This window comes from Scyliorhinus torazame, chromosome 5 (assembly GCF_047496885.1).
Source record: "Scyliorhinus torazame isolate Kashiwa2021f chromosome 5, sScyTor2.1, whole genome shotgun sequence".
Lineage (NCBI taxonomy): Eukaryota > Metazoa > Chordata > Chondrichthyes > Carcharhiniformes > Scyliorhinidae > Scyliorhinus > Scyliorhinus torazame.
This window is the reverse complement of record NC_092711.1, coordinates 67,375,684-67,390,734: the sequence shown is the minus strand read 5'-3', so window position 1 is coordinate 67,390,734 and position 15,051 is coordinate 67,375,684. Positions and strand designations below refer to the sequence as shown.

The window sequence follows — 15,051 nt, the reverse complement described above, 5'->3', positions numbered from 1 at the left end:
AGGTCCAGTTTTCTCCTGGAGTTGAGACAAATCAGCTTTCAAAATGATGCAGAGTTTCAGCCAATGAGGGAGATCCGCACTCAGCCCTGCCCCTCATTCACTCCGATTAGTTGGAGGACCAGCTGCTCCCGCTCGGTCCTCCAGTACTGCCCCTTATTCCAATTGGCCCGGATCTGCCGTCAATCACTCCCCGGGCATGGCGAGCTGGAGCATGCGCAGTGCCTGGAGTAGCTCCGGTTGAGGCGGTTGTTTGGAAATTCTCAGTCGATCTGATACCGCCGGGTAAGTCGTGAGGGAGGGATAGAGCCGGCGGATGTGTCAGGCGGCTTCATAAAAACCCCGTGCAGGTCCCCAAACCCTGAAATCGAAGCTCTGATACAGCAGCTGAACCGGCGGAAGCTGCTCGGGCTTTTCCCCACAGGCTCGGGTGGACGAAGCGTGACGCAGGCGCATGCGTACGGAGCGAGAGCCCCACCTCCCATTCACTCTGGTTCGGTGGAGGGCCAGCCGCTCTCCTTCGTTCCTTCAGCCCCACCCCATTTCCCTATTGGTCCAAATCTGCCGTCAATCAGTCCCCGGGCATTGGGAACTGGAGCAAACCCTTCACAATCATTGTCAACTCCCTGGTTTGCAGCTGCGGAGCTTCTCCCTCCCGGGAACAGGCCCAGGTTAACGGGCACCATCCTGCTTCAGACACTGGAGGATGGTTCATATCAGAGGATGGGGATAATAAATAAGAGCTTCCACTTTGCACTCAAATCAATGAGGACTCTGATCTCTGGCAAGGAAGGAAACCCTGGCAGGTGGGTGGGGACGATGCACAAACACCCCTTGGAGGCCCCAAACCCCAATAAGGCCCATTGATTTTATTGTCAGACTGCAGGCAGGAGCTGGAGAACTGAACTCAGGCACAGGAGACGGTGGGACAAAACTGGGAGTGCAGGAAAGAAATGGTGTAGATGCTGAGATGGGTTTGGATTTCAGCCCAGGGAGGAGGGAGACTGTGTGGGACAGGGATTTACAGCTTTGGGGGAACATGTGAGGAAAAATTGTTCCTGAGAAACTAGAATTGTCTCTTTCAGAATTTCTATCCTGGATTGACATTGAGGACTTTTGTAAACTACTTTTACTAGGGGATAGAAGTGGAGAATTTGCCCACAACAAACTGAATCCAAGCTGAAGAGACAAAAGGACATTTGCACAATAGAAATCATGAAGCAGCAATTGGACATTCATCCCTGTGAGACTGTTGCACCATTTGATAACATCATGGCTGATCTGATAGTGACCTCAAATCTGCATCTCACCTACACCTGATAACCATGGTGAAACCGTGGAAATGTGGGGACTGTGGGATGGGATTCAATAACCCGTCTAAATTGGAAACTCATCAATGCATTCACACCGGGGAAACGCCATTCACTTGCTCCATGTGTGGGAAGGGATTCACTCAGTTATCACACCTCATCACACACCAGCATGTTCACAGTGGTGAGATGCCTTTCACCTGTCTGGAATGTGGGAAGGGATTTGAAAAATGAAAATCGCTTGTCACAAGTAGGCTTCAAATGAAGTTACTGTGAAAAGCCCCGGGTCGCCACATTCCGGCGCCTGTTCAGGGAGGCTGGTACGGGATTTAATACTTTATCAAAGCTCCGAACTCACCATCAGGTCCACTTTGACCAGAGACCATTTAAATGTGCTGACTGTGAAAAGAACTTTAAAAGCAGAAATAATTTACTGTTACATCAACACACTCACACTGGAGAGAGGCCATTCACCTGCTCCGTGTGTGGGAAAGGATTCACTCAGTCATCGAGCCTCTGGACACAATATGTTCACACTGATCAGAGACTGTTTCCTTGTTCTGAATGTGAGAAGACCTTTAAAAGTAAAAATTATTTATTGATACATCAACACACTCACACTGAGGAGAGGCCGTTCACCTGCTCCGTGTGTGGGAAGAGATACACTTGTGCATCGAACCTCAAGTCAGAGTAATTTGTTCACACTGATAAGAGACCTTTTAATTGTTCTGAATGTGAGAAAACATTTAAATGTGAAAGGGATCTTCTGAAACACCAACACACTCACACTGGGGAGAGGCTGTTCACTGCTCCGTGTGGGAAGGGATTCACTCGGTTAGCCCACCTTCTGAGACACCATCGAGTTCACACTGGGGAGAGACCGTTCTCCTGCCGTGTGTGGGGGCAGGAATTCATTGATTTATCCGACCTTCTGATACACCAGTGGGTTCACACTGGACAGAGACCATACACTTGCCCCGTGTGTGACAAGAAGTTCACTCAGTCATCCCACCTGACTACACACCAACTTACTCACACTGATCAGAGACCTTTCAAATGCTCTGATTGCGAGAAGGGATTTAAAAGTAAATGGAATCTGCTGACACATGGTTCACAGTGGGGAGAGGCCGTACACCTGCTGTGTGTGTGGGAGGGGATTCGCTCAGTCAAACAACCTGCTGAGACATCAGCAAGTTCACAGGCGACAGCAGGGGATGGATTCTGCTGTTATTGCTGCTGTGAATCACATCCAGGACTGAATGATGTCAGGACGCCTGTTTCCAGTGGGGTTCCACAGTTCTCTGGTACATATTAATGATTATGAAATTTGCAGATGAGGCAACAATTCTACGTATGGTTGACATTGCGGGAGAAAGCCATGGACTGCAGGAAGATATCAGTGGACTGGTCAGATGGGCAAAACAATTGCAAATGGAATTCAATCTTTTTTAAACTGCAGCGCTTTTTCAGGTACACAGAGGGAGAATTCAGAATGTCCGATTCACCTAACAAGCACTTCTTTCAGGTCTTGAGGGAGGAAACCGGAGTACCTGGAGGAAATCCAGGCAGACACGGAGAGAACGTGTAGACTCCGCACAGGCATAATAATAATCTTTTATTGTCACAAGTATGAAGTTACTGTGAAAAGCCCCAAGTCGCCACATTCCGTTGCCTGTTGGGGTAAGCTGGTACGGAAATTGAACCTGCGCTGCTGGCCTTGTTTTGCATTACATCCAAGCTGGGAATCGATCCTGGGACCCTGGCGCTTTGAAGTATCAGTGTTAACCACTGTGCCACAAACGGTGAGAGATAATGAATTTCAGAGTGAAAACAAGACAAGGGAATGAACTATAAATACGATGAGACTAAGAACTGGAGAGCAACAGGGAGGCATTGGAGTGCCTATCCACAGGTAGCTGGATAGATCGATCAGGCAGCCAAGAATCCTTTCTTGGACGAGACCTGGAATATAACTGTTTTATTTATTTTAACCTGAAGTTTATTGTTGCTTCAGTCAATTAATAACTGAATAAATAAAGGCATGACAGGGCATCCCAGTCCTGTGGAGAGCACATCCTGGTCACTGCATTCATCAATTATAAAGTGAGACGATTCATTGGTTATCACAAAACTGAAATCAATCTGATCATCGTTCATAGAATTACAGTTCGTGGTCCATTAATCAAATCTAGAGGTTAAAGATGAAGTTTGCAGGAGGTGAGTTACTCGCCTTAGGATTCCTAGCCTTTGACCTGCCCTGGTAGCCTGGTAGTATTAATGTGGTTTGTCCAGTTCAGTTTCTGATCAATAGCACCCCCAGGATGTTGATTGCGGGGTATTCAGCAATTGTAATGCCAGTGAATGTCAAGGGGCGATGATTAGATGTGCAGGTTAGGTGGATTGGCCATGCTAAATTGCCCGTGTCCAAAAAGGTTAGGTGGGGTTACTGGGTTGTGGGAACAGGTGGAGGTGTGGGCTTAAGTGGGGTTAAGGGCTGGTGCAGACTCGATGGGCCGAATGGTCTCCTTCTGCATTGTAAATTCAATAATGTATGATTCTAATTCTATGACTAGAGAGATCAATGACCAAGGAGTTTAGATTGAAATAATAACCTCTGTAAGGGACTGGAGTTAACATTCTCGATATTGGTGAAATAAATCAGCTGTTTTAAACACATTGTAGATTTTTGCCTTTCCCGCCCGAGTGTTTAACATCACCTGGCTGGAGCTCAGAAAGGATAATCTCACCTCATAGAATCAGAGAATTTACAGTGCAGAAGGAGGCCATTCGGCCCATCAGGTCTGTACCAGCCCTTCGAAAGAGCATCCTACTTCAGCCCACATCTCCACCTTATCCCCGTAACCCAGTAACCCCACCGAACATTTCTGGACACAAAGGGCAATACAGCATAGTCAATCCACCTAACCTGCACATCTTTGGACTGTGGGAGGAAACCGGAGCACCCGGAAGAAACCCACGCAGACACGGGGAAAACGTGCAGACTCCACACAGACAGTGACCCAAGCTGGGAATCAACCCCAGGACCCTGGCGTTGTGAAGCAACAGTGCTACCCACTGTGCTACCGTGCCACCCTTGCATCCAAGCTCCCGGATTGTCTGTCTTCTCTCTGAGAAAGATTTGGTTTGTCTCCTGTATTTCACTACTGTGACAGGCAGAAACCTGATTGAAGGGATTCAAACATGGGAGTTCTGGGGAAGATGGGCAAGGATTTGGGAGGTGACAACATGATCAAATAGTTTGGAGAGGAGAGGGATGGGACAGTAATTTGTCAGGATGGCAGGGTCAAGGATTTGTTTTATTGAGGAGGGGGTGATGACGGCAGATTTGAAGGACAGAGGCTCAGTACCTGAAGAGAGAGAAATGTTGACAATATCCATGGACAGTTGGCTGATCAGTAGCTCAGTGGGAATAGGGTCGATGGAGCAGGAGCTGGTCTCATGGACAAGATGAGCTCTGAGAGGGCATGAGGGGAGATGGGAGAGAAACTGGAGAAAGATGTGGGTTCAGGGCTCGGGAAAGGATGAAATTTAGAGACAGTTTGGTCCGGTGGGCTCGTGGAAGGGAGGGAAGCAGCAGAGGTGGCTGATCGGATTTACTCAATCTCATTCACAAAGAAGCTCCAAAAGCTCCTCACACTTCTTGTTGGCGGTGAGGATGGAAGAGACAGGGAAGAGCGAGAGTACTTCAGAAGGAACTAACTTGTGTCAGAGATATTAAAATGTTGCAACACTGCACGTTTAACACAAATTAATTTATTTGACTTCTTACCAGAATATTAGCCCCTGTAAATGAGCAAAGACCCAAATGAACATGGTTCAGTCCTGAATGTGAGGAACAGCAAAATCCAATCACTGCAGTTACTTGTGGCCTTGTTGGTGTCTCAGGAGATGGGATGAAGTGGTGAATACATTCCCACACTTGGAGCAGGTGAATGGCCTCTCTCCTGTGTGAATTCGCTGGTGCCTCTGCAGGTCAGATGATTGCGTGAATCGCTTCCCACACTTGGAGCAGGTGAATGGCCTCTCTCCAGTGTGAATTCGCTGGTGCCTCTGCAGGTTAGATGATCGCGTGAATCCCTTCCCACACTGGGAGCAGGCAAATGGTGCCTCCCCAGTGTGACTTCGCTGATGTACAGTGAGGTCAGATGATTGCCTGAACCCAGTCCCGCAGTGAGAGCACCTGAACGGTCTCTCGTCAGTGTGAACACGTTGATGGCGAATCAGTTCCCCAGAACGTTTATAGCACTTTCCGCAGTCTGGACAATGAAACGGTCTCTCATCAGTGTGAATTCGCTGGTGACTCAGCAGGTGGACTGAAAAAGTAAATCTCTTCCCACTCTGAGCAGGTGAATGGCCTCTCCCCAGTGTAAACTCGCTGGTCTGTGGAAAAAGTGGATGACTGAGTGAATCCCTCCCCATACTCTGAGCAGGTGAATGGTCTCTCTCCAGTGTGACTGCATTGATGTGTTTCCAGCTTGGATGGGACAGTGAATCCTTTCCCACAGTCCGGACATTTCCACGGTTTCGCCTCGGTGTGACTGCATTTGTGGCTTGTGAGGCCTGATGACAGAGCGAATCCTCGTCCACACACACAAATCAAGAACGGTTTCTCCCCACTGTGAATGATGCTTTTTCCTTCCATGTTCGAAATCCGCTGATATTCAGGATATGATAAATAGAGGACTCTTGTCAGATCCTGATGTGATGTTTGGTTTGAGTTTCCGGACTTTGAAGCGTCCCCTTCGAACACCCTGTGAAACTGATTTAAAAACAGAAAATAGGGAGTGAGAGAACCCACAAAAACACAAAGGCAGATTTGAAATTGAGCTGAATGAATCTGGTCACTTGTGGGGCCGGCTCTGGGAAAAAGTGACCATGAAAATGGCAGGATTGTTATAAAACCCAATTGACCTCTTTGGGAGGCGAGAGAAAGAGGTGAAGAGGGATTTTATATATCTACAAGACATATTAAGAGAGTAGTTGGCAAAGTATATTCGACCTTGAGTTTCATAAATAGAAATACTGATCCTGAAACTATGCTTCTGGTGACACAGTGATTAGCACTGCTGTCTCACAGTGCCGGGGACCCGGGTTCAATTCCGGCCTTGGTGACGGTCTGTGTGGAGTTTGCACTTTCTCCCCATGTCTGTGTGGGTTCCCACCCGATGCCCAGGTTTCCTCCAACAGTCCAAAGACTGTTGCAAGACTGTTGCAAGATGCAAGAAAGCAGACAAGATCCCGAAAGGGCTACAGATCACAAACCCACTCAAGTCGACCTACAACACAGACTTCGCTGAGAGACTCTGCCGTCGCACCTCTCTCACACTCCTCAACCGCCTCGTCCGCCAGCTCTACAGCAGACGACGCAACCTGGAAACCAAGATAGAGGCCATATTCTCAACTTGCGCTCAGGATGCAGCAGACCAGCTGCGGAACACCGCCAAACAGATGAGACAATACTATGCCACCTATATGCATACCAAGAACAGAAAGCTTGAGAAACTTGGCATTACCACCGGCAGCAACCAAGCCACCCCCGGTGTCACAGTAGAAAACAATACAGGGAAATCTATTGTCAACTTGTCAGACTACACCCTTCAACCAGATGAAATCGAAGTCCTCAGCAGTGGGCTTAATTTCTGCACCACCACCAAAATGGACCCCATCAGTCTCGCGGCAGACACGGAGGAATTCATCAGGCGAATGAGGCTCCGGGAATTCTTCCACAGACCCCAAGAGGCCAACAGCGAACCCAAGCAGACTACCAATGAACCGGAACAGCAGACCGAGAGATCTGCGGTGTGGCAACCGAAGAAGAAAGAGTCGAATTGGACCCCTCCGGAAGGCCGCTGCCTTAGACTCGACATGTCTGCTCAAGCCGTCAGGAGTCGCGTCAATGCCAGATTCATCAGTCGCATTCACAAGACAGCCCCGAACGTCACCCAAGCATAACGCAATGCCATCCGCGCTCTCAAGACCAACCGCAGCATCGTCATCAAACCAGCAGACAAAAGGGGGGGCCACTGTCGTACTGAACAGAACGGACTACTGCAAAGAAGTATACCGACAACGGAACAACCAAGAACACTACAGACTGTTACCCGCAGATCCGACCAAGGAACACATCCGCCAACTTAACAGACTGATCAAGACCTTGGATCCAGATCTTCAGAGTACCCTACGTGCTCTCATCCCACGTACTCCCCGCATTGGAGATCTCTACTGCCTCCCGAAAATACATAAGGCCAACACACCAGGCCGCCCTATCGTTTCAGGCAATGGGACCCTGTGTGAGAACCTCTCTGGCTACATCGAGGGCATCTTGAAACCCATCGTACAAGGTACACCCAGCTTCTGTCGCGACACGACGGACTTCCTACAGAAACTCAGCACCCATGGACCAGTTGAACCAGGTACATTCCTCGTCACAATGGACGTCTCGGCACTCTACACCAGCATCCCCCATGACGACGGCATTGCTGCAACAGCCTCAGTACTCAACACCGACAACTGCCAATCTCCAGACGCAATTCTGCAACTCATCCGCTTCATTCTGGATCACAACGTCTTCACCTTCGACAACAAGTTCTTCATCCAGACGCACGGAACAGCCATGGGGACCAAATTCGCACCCCAATACGTCAACATCTTCATGCACAAGTTTGAACAGGACCTACTCACCGCACAGGACCTTCAACCGATGTTATACACCAGATACATCGATGACATTTTTTTCCTTTGGACCCACGGCGAAGAATCACTGAAACGACTACACGATGACATTAATAAGTTCCATCCAACCATCAGACTCACCATGGACTACTCTCCAAAATCAGTTGCATTCTTGGACACACTTGTCTCCATCAAGGATGGTCACCTCAGCACTTCGCTTTACCGCAAACCCACGGATAACCTCATGATGCTCCACTTCTCCAGCTTCCACCCTAAACACATTAAAGAAGCCATCCCCTATGGACAAGCACTCCGTATACACAGGATCTGCTCAGACGAGGAGGAGCGTAACAGACATCTACAGACGTTGAAAGATGCCCTCGTACGAACGGGATATGGCACTCGACTCATCGATCGACAGTTCCAACGCGCCACAGCGAAAAACCGGACCGACCTCCTCAGAAGACAAACATGGGACACATCCGACAGAATACCCTTCGTCGTCCAGTACTTCCCCGGAGCGGAGGAACTACGTCATCTTCTTCACAGCCTTCAACACGTCATTGATGACGATGAACATCTTGCCAAGGTCATCCCCACACCCCCACTACTTGCCTTCAAACAGCCGCGCAACCTCAAACGAACCATTGTTTGCAGCAAACTACCCAGTCTTCAGAACAGTGACCTCGACATCACACAACCCTGTCATGGCAATCTCTGCAAGACGTGCCAGATCATCGACATGGATACCTCTATTACACGTGAGAACACCACCCACCAGGTACGCGGTACATACTCGTGCAACTCGGCCAACGTTGTCTACCTCATACGCTGCAGGAAAGGATGTCCCGAAGCGTGGTACATTGGCGAGACCATGCAGACGCAGCGACAACGAATGAACGGACATCGCGCAACAATCACCAGGCAGGAATGTTCCCTTCCAGTCGGGGAACACTTCAGCAGTCAAGGGCATTCAGCCTCTGATCTCCGGGTAAGCGTTCTCCAAGGCGGCCTTCAGGACCCGCGACAACGCAGAATCGCCGAGCAGAAACTTATAGCCAAGTTCCGCACACATGAGTGCGGCCTCAACCGGGACCTGGGATTCATGTCGCATTACATTCATCCCCCACCATCTGGCCTGCGAAATCCTACCAACTGTCCTGGCTTGGTACAATTCACACCTCTTTAACCTGGGGTTACCCCATCTCTGGATCTGTAAAGATTTAATCACCTGCTAATGCTCGCATTCCAAGCATCGTTTGGCATCTTTGAATTTTTCTATATATGTGTTTCTGGAACAGACCTCTTCATTCACCTGAGGAAGGAGCAGCGCTCCGAAAGCTAGTGACATCGAAACAAACCTGTTGGACTTTAACCTGGTGTTGTAAGACTTCGTACTGTGCTCACCCCAGTCCAACGCCGGCATCTCCACATCATCAGTCCAAAGGGCAAGTTAGGTGGATTGGTCTAGATAAATTGCTCGTTAGTGTCCAGGGATGTGCAGATTAGGTGGACCTATGGGGTTACAGGAACAGGGTGGGGGTGTGGGCCTAGGCAGGGTGACCTTTCAGAGAATGAGAGCAGACCCGATGGGCCGAATGGCCCACTTTTGCACTGAAGGAATTCTATGGTACTAATTCTATTCTATTAATCTTTATAAAGCTCTGGTCACCACTCTTCAGGAAGAATGTGAAGGTTCTTGGAGAAGGTGCAGAGGAAATTTACCAGAATGGTTCCAGCAAAGGAGGTTGAGGGCAGATTTGATTCAGGTACACAAGATTATGCCAGATTTCCATCAGGTGGACAAAGAAACTCTGTTTCCATTTACTGATCGAAGAAGCACTTGGGACACAGATTTAAAGTTTTGGGTAAAACCTGGATTGTATTGTATCAGATCCTGAGGGTTGACAAGTTGGATGTGGAGAGGATGTTTCCTCTTGTGGGAGAATCGAGAATGAGGGCTTCACTGTTTCAAAATAAGGAGTCACCCATTTCAGATGGAGATGAGGACTTTTTATTCTCGAGGGTTGTAAGACTTTGGAAATCACGTCCTTAAAAGGCAGCGGAAGCAGAGTCCTTGAATATTTTTAAGGCAGAGCTGGATAGATTCTTGATGAGCAAAGGGGTGAAAGGTTATCGGGGTAGGCAGGAATGTGGAGTTGAGGTTCAAATGAGATCAGCCGCAATCTTATTGAATGCTGAGCAGGCTCGAGGGGCCGAGTGGCCTGTTCCGAGTTTGTATGTAAAAGGTACAGGAGATATGAGGTGATATGAGATATGTTTTTACACAGCAAGCGGCAATGACCTGATACTTGCTGAGGGAGTTTGAAAATAGACACATAAATCATTTGATTTCAAAAGGAAATTGGATAGACATTTGAGGGAAATAAATCTGTGAGCATACAGGGATCGAGCAGGAGAATGGCACTGACTGGATTGCCCCAGAGAGCTAGCATGGACTCAATGGGCCGAATGCTATTCTCTGTGTCATCATGTCTCTGACTCTTTTGTGTAATCTAGTTTTGTAATTTAACCCCGGCGGGTACAGATATCACTCCGGTAAATCTGAGCTCACTCCCTCCGAGCAAAACCCGGGGCTCCCACTCACTACGCATGCGCTCCGCCGCACACTTCGTCCACCCGGGCCTGTCTCGGGGAAAAGCCCGAGCAGCTTTCGCCGGTTCAACTGCTGCACCCGAGCTTCGTATTCGGGGTTTGGGGCCGACACGGAGTGTTTATGAAGCCTCCCGACCCATCCGCCGGCCCCATTCCTCCCTCATGAGTCACCGAGCGGGATCTGACCGGCGAAAGATTTCCACCCGACCACCTGAATCCTGAGCTATCATCGGCACTGCGCATGCTCGTAGTCACGTGGGAGACCGGGCTCAGCCCCGCCCTTCATTCACTCCGATTGGTTGGAGGAACCGCCGCCCCGCCCGGGCACCCAGGCATGACCCTCTTTTCCTATTGGACGAAAGCTGTCGTCAATCATTCCCAGGGCATTGTGCGCTGGAGCATGCGCAGTGCCGATGCAAGACTCGGCCCGGAGGATTCACTGAGACCCAGAGGAGGCTCCAAACCCCAATGAGAAGTTTCCGGGCCCGTGTTTGCATCGAGCTGCGGCCTGCTCCCGGTGACAGGCCGGAGTTAACGGCCGCCGTCTTTATCGAGGCTGCAAACCCGCAGGGGGCAAAACATCAGAGATAGAGTTTGTTGTGAAACCAATGGGATATTGTAAAACAGGAGGTCAGGGTTACAGTCAACAACAACAACTTCTATTTATATAACACCTTTAACATCATAAATCATCCCAGTCAACTTCACAGGAACATTATAAAACAAAGTGAGACACCCAGACACAAAAGGAGATATCAGGACAGGTGACCAAAAACTTAGTCAAAGAGGCGAGTTTTAAAGAGTCTGAAAGGAGGTGAGTGAGGTGGAGACGGGGAGATTTAGGGAGGGAATTCAGTGCTTGGGGCCGAGGGAACTTAAAACCATGGCGGAGTTATTGGAATCGGGGGTGTGCAAGAGCCCAGGATCAGAGCTGTGCAGATATCTCAGGGGGTTGTGGAGCTGGAGGAGATGACAGACACAGGGAGAGACGAGGCCATGGAGGGATTTGAAAACAAGGGTGAGAATTGAATGGGAGCGAATGCAAGTCTCGGAGCACAGGGATCATAGGGGAAAGGAACTGGCTGTGAATTAAGACATGGGTAGCAGACTTTTGGATTGCTTTAAGTTTCCAGAGGTAGAATGTGGGAGAGCAGCCAGGTGTGTAATGGGATTGTCAAATCGTGAGGTGACGATGGTAAATTGCCTTAGTATGTAAAAAGGTTAGGGGGGGTTACGGGGATAGGTCGAGGTGTGGGCTGAGCTAGGGAGCTCTTTCCAAGGGCCGGTGAAGACTCGATGGGCCGAATGGCCACCTTCTGCACTAAATTCTATGAGGTCAGAAGCTCATATTGGATCAAGTATGAAATCAAGTTTACAAAGAGACTGGCTAAGTCTCAGACTGTTGCCAGGGAGAGGAATAGAGTTGGTATGTCAGGAATGGAGATTGGAACAGGGACCAAACAGTGGATTCAGTCTTCTCCATATTTGATTGAAGTTATTTAGTCAGCAGGAAGAGAACCAGAATGGGCCCTAAGTCTGATATCCGGTATAACTTAGTTCGAGAGGGAGAGGAAGAACAAAGGAAACCCTGGAAGATTTCGAGGAACGACCTTCGCGATTGCTCATCAAAACTCCACACAGTCAGTTCTAGACACAAGGTTCACCTCTGTTATTCTAATTGCTCAGTCAGGGTGATTCAGATTAATGTCTGTCACAAGTCATGAATGAAGTGACTTATAAAGCATATTCTTACCTCTAATTATATAACTTTGGTAAAAGGATACAGAAATAATGATCGAATACTTTATTTGGATTTCAGCCCAGGGAGGAGAGTGTGTGGGATGGGAATTTACAGCTTTGGGGACAGAAGAGAGAAACAAAATGTTCCCCAGAAACTGGAATTGTCTGTTCTGAATTTCTATCCTGTACTGATAGTGTGGCTTTGCAAACTCCTTTTCCAGGGCATTAGGAGAAGATTTTCAGACAGGAAACACAAACAAAATATCACATTAAGATCCGACAGTGTCACTCGATTGATCAGGACCTGAATATCCTGACTATAAATGTGGAAAGAAAAATGTTTGTTCTGTTTGTGGGAAAATATTTAAAACATCAGTGTGACTGGAAAAGCACCGTGACACACACACACCCGAGTGAGTGTGTTCCAGTGAACTGACTGTGGAAAGAGCTTTAACCAGTTACAGCCTGAAAAAAACACTATTCACTAAGGGGAGAAACCAGACACATGTTCTGTGTGAGGACCAAGCTTCACTTGATTGTCAAAGAGGAAACGGACAAAGACACTAACTCCATGGAGATACCGTTGAAACCGTGGGGTATGATTTTCGCTGAGGGGGTTTCCAAAATTGGAGAGGTCCCGGCTTCATATGCCGGACGAGCTCTGCAAAGTGCTTGACTGGGGAGGTGATGATGTAATGGTATTGTCACTAGATGAGTAATCCTGAGACCCAGCACAATTCTCTGAGAATGCAGGTTCAAACCCCACCAAGGCAGATGCTTCATCGTGGCTTGTATTTGAACTTGAATCCAATAAATCAGGAGCTGCACAGTAGCACAGTGGTTAGCACAGTTGTTTCACAGCTCCACTGTCCCAGGTTCGATTCCCGCTTGGGTCACTGTCTGTGCGGAGTCTGCACATCCTCCTCGTGTCTGCGTGGGTTTACTTCGGGTGCTCGGTTTTCCCCCAGTCCAAAGATGTGCAGGTTTGGTGGAGTGGCCATGCTAAATTGCTCTTTGTGTCCAAAAGGGTTAAATGGGGTTATTGGGTTATGGGCATAGGGTGGAGGTGTCAGCTTGAGAAGGGTGCTCTTTCCAAGGGCCAGTGCAGCCTTGATGTGCCGAATGACCTGTTCTGCACTGTAAATTATATGATTGTGGAAGTTCGATGTTAAACAGTTTCGTGAGAATTGGGTCAAAGGAGCAAAGGGTAAGTTTCACAGACAAGATGAGCGCTGAGAAAGCATGATGGGAGACAGCAGGAAACGAGGAGAAAGATGTGAGTTCAGAATTTGGAAGAAAGGTCTTCGAGGCAGTTTTACTGAGTGGTTTAGTGGAAGAGGAGCTGTAGAATCAGCTGATCGGATTGTTTTAATGGGTGAGGTTTTCCAGTCCTTCCTGCTGGCTGGATCTTCCAGTCCCACAGATCTCTCGGTCTGCTGTTCCGATTCATTGGTTGTCTCATTGGGTTCGCTGTAGGCCTCTTGGGGTCTGTGGAAAAACTCCCGGTGCCTCATTCACCTGATGAATTCCCCGGAGCGGAGAAACTACGACATCTTCTTCGCAGCCTTCAACACGTCATCGATGAAAACGAACATCTTGCCAAGGTCATCAACACTGCTTGCCTCTAAATAACCGCGCAACCTCAAACAGACCATTGATTGCAGCAAACTACCCAGCATTCAGAATAGCTATCATGACACCACACAACCCTGCCATGGTAACCTCTGCAAGACGTGCCAGATCATCAACATGGGTATCACCAACACGTGTAATGGTGCGACTTGGCCAACATTATGTACTTCATACGCTGCAGCAAAGGATGTCCTGAGGCGTGGTACATTGGCGAGGCCATGCAGATGCTGCAACACGAATGAATGGACATTGTGCAACAATCGCCAGGCAGGAATGTTCCCTTCCAGTCGGGGAACACTTCAGCAGTCAAGGGCATTCAGCCTCTGATCTTCGGGTAAGCGTTCGGCCTTCAGGACGCGCAACAACACAGAATGGCCGAACAGAAACTGATAGCCAAGCACAACATACATGAGTCCGGCCTCAACTGGGACCCTGGATTCATGTTACATTACATGTGCTTGCGAAATCCTACCAACTGTCCTGGCTTGAGACAATTCACACCTCTTTAACCTGTGATTATCCCTCTCTCTTATTGCACCGTCTGGACCTGTAAAGACTTAATTACCTGCAAAGACTCGTATTCAAAGTACCATTTGGCATCATTGAATTTTTCTACATGTGTTTGTGGAACCTACATCTTCATTCACCTGAGGAAGGAGCTGCACTCCGAAAGCTAGTGATTCTAAACAAACCTGTTGGACTTTAACCTGGTGTTGTAAGACTTTTTACTGTGCCCACCCCAGTCCAACGCTGGCATCTCCACATCCTAAATGAGAAGCATTAAATGCTTCTGCCAGTTTCGGACCAGGCACCTTTTGCGCGTTAGGTGAATGTGATAACCTCCATGCTACAGAAACAGCTGGAAGCACAGTACCCAATGGTCTCAACTTGTAAGACCATAAGATATTGAACTTACATTGAACTTTAGCATTTGTTCAGCAAATATCTAATGGGACAATGCTCTCTGTTGAATCATTAATGCATCATTCTTATCATCCTGTAGAAAATTTCCATAAATTTTACTCAATATTTGTTTAATTATTCTATGTTGAACATCAGTATA

The 15,051-nt window shown here is 48.3% G+C and overlaps 2 protein-coding genes and 1 long non-coding RNA gene across 3 annotated transcripts in view; 1 reads left to right on the top strand and 2 right to left on the bottom strand.

Moving 5' to 3' along the window:
• Positions 1-15,051, bottom strand: part of LOC140418206 (uncharacterized) — a 387,895-nt gene that overhangs the window by 15,214 nt on the left and 357,630 nt on the right. The gene's annotated exons all lie outside the window — the stretch shown is intronic.
• The window catches only part of LOC140418211 (uncharacterized), a 280,919-nt gene that overhangs the window by 228,193 nt on the left and 37,675 nt on the right, over positions 1-15,051 (top strand). The gene's annotated exons all lie outside the window — the stretch shown is intronic.
• Positions 5,062-10,839, bottom strand: LOC140418203 (uncharacterized). Its single transcript, XR_011944821.1, has 2 exons — positions 10,609-10,839; positions 5,062-6,087 (listed from the first exon to the last, which is right to left on the bottom strand). It is a non-coding gene; the product is annotated as an uncharacterized lncRNA (long non-coding RNA).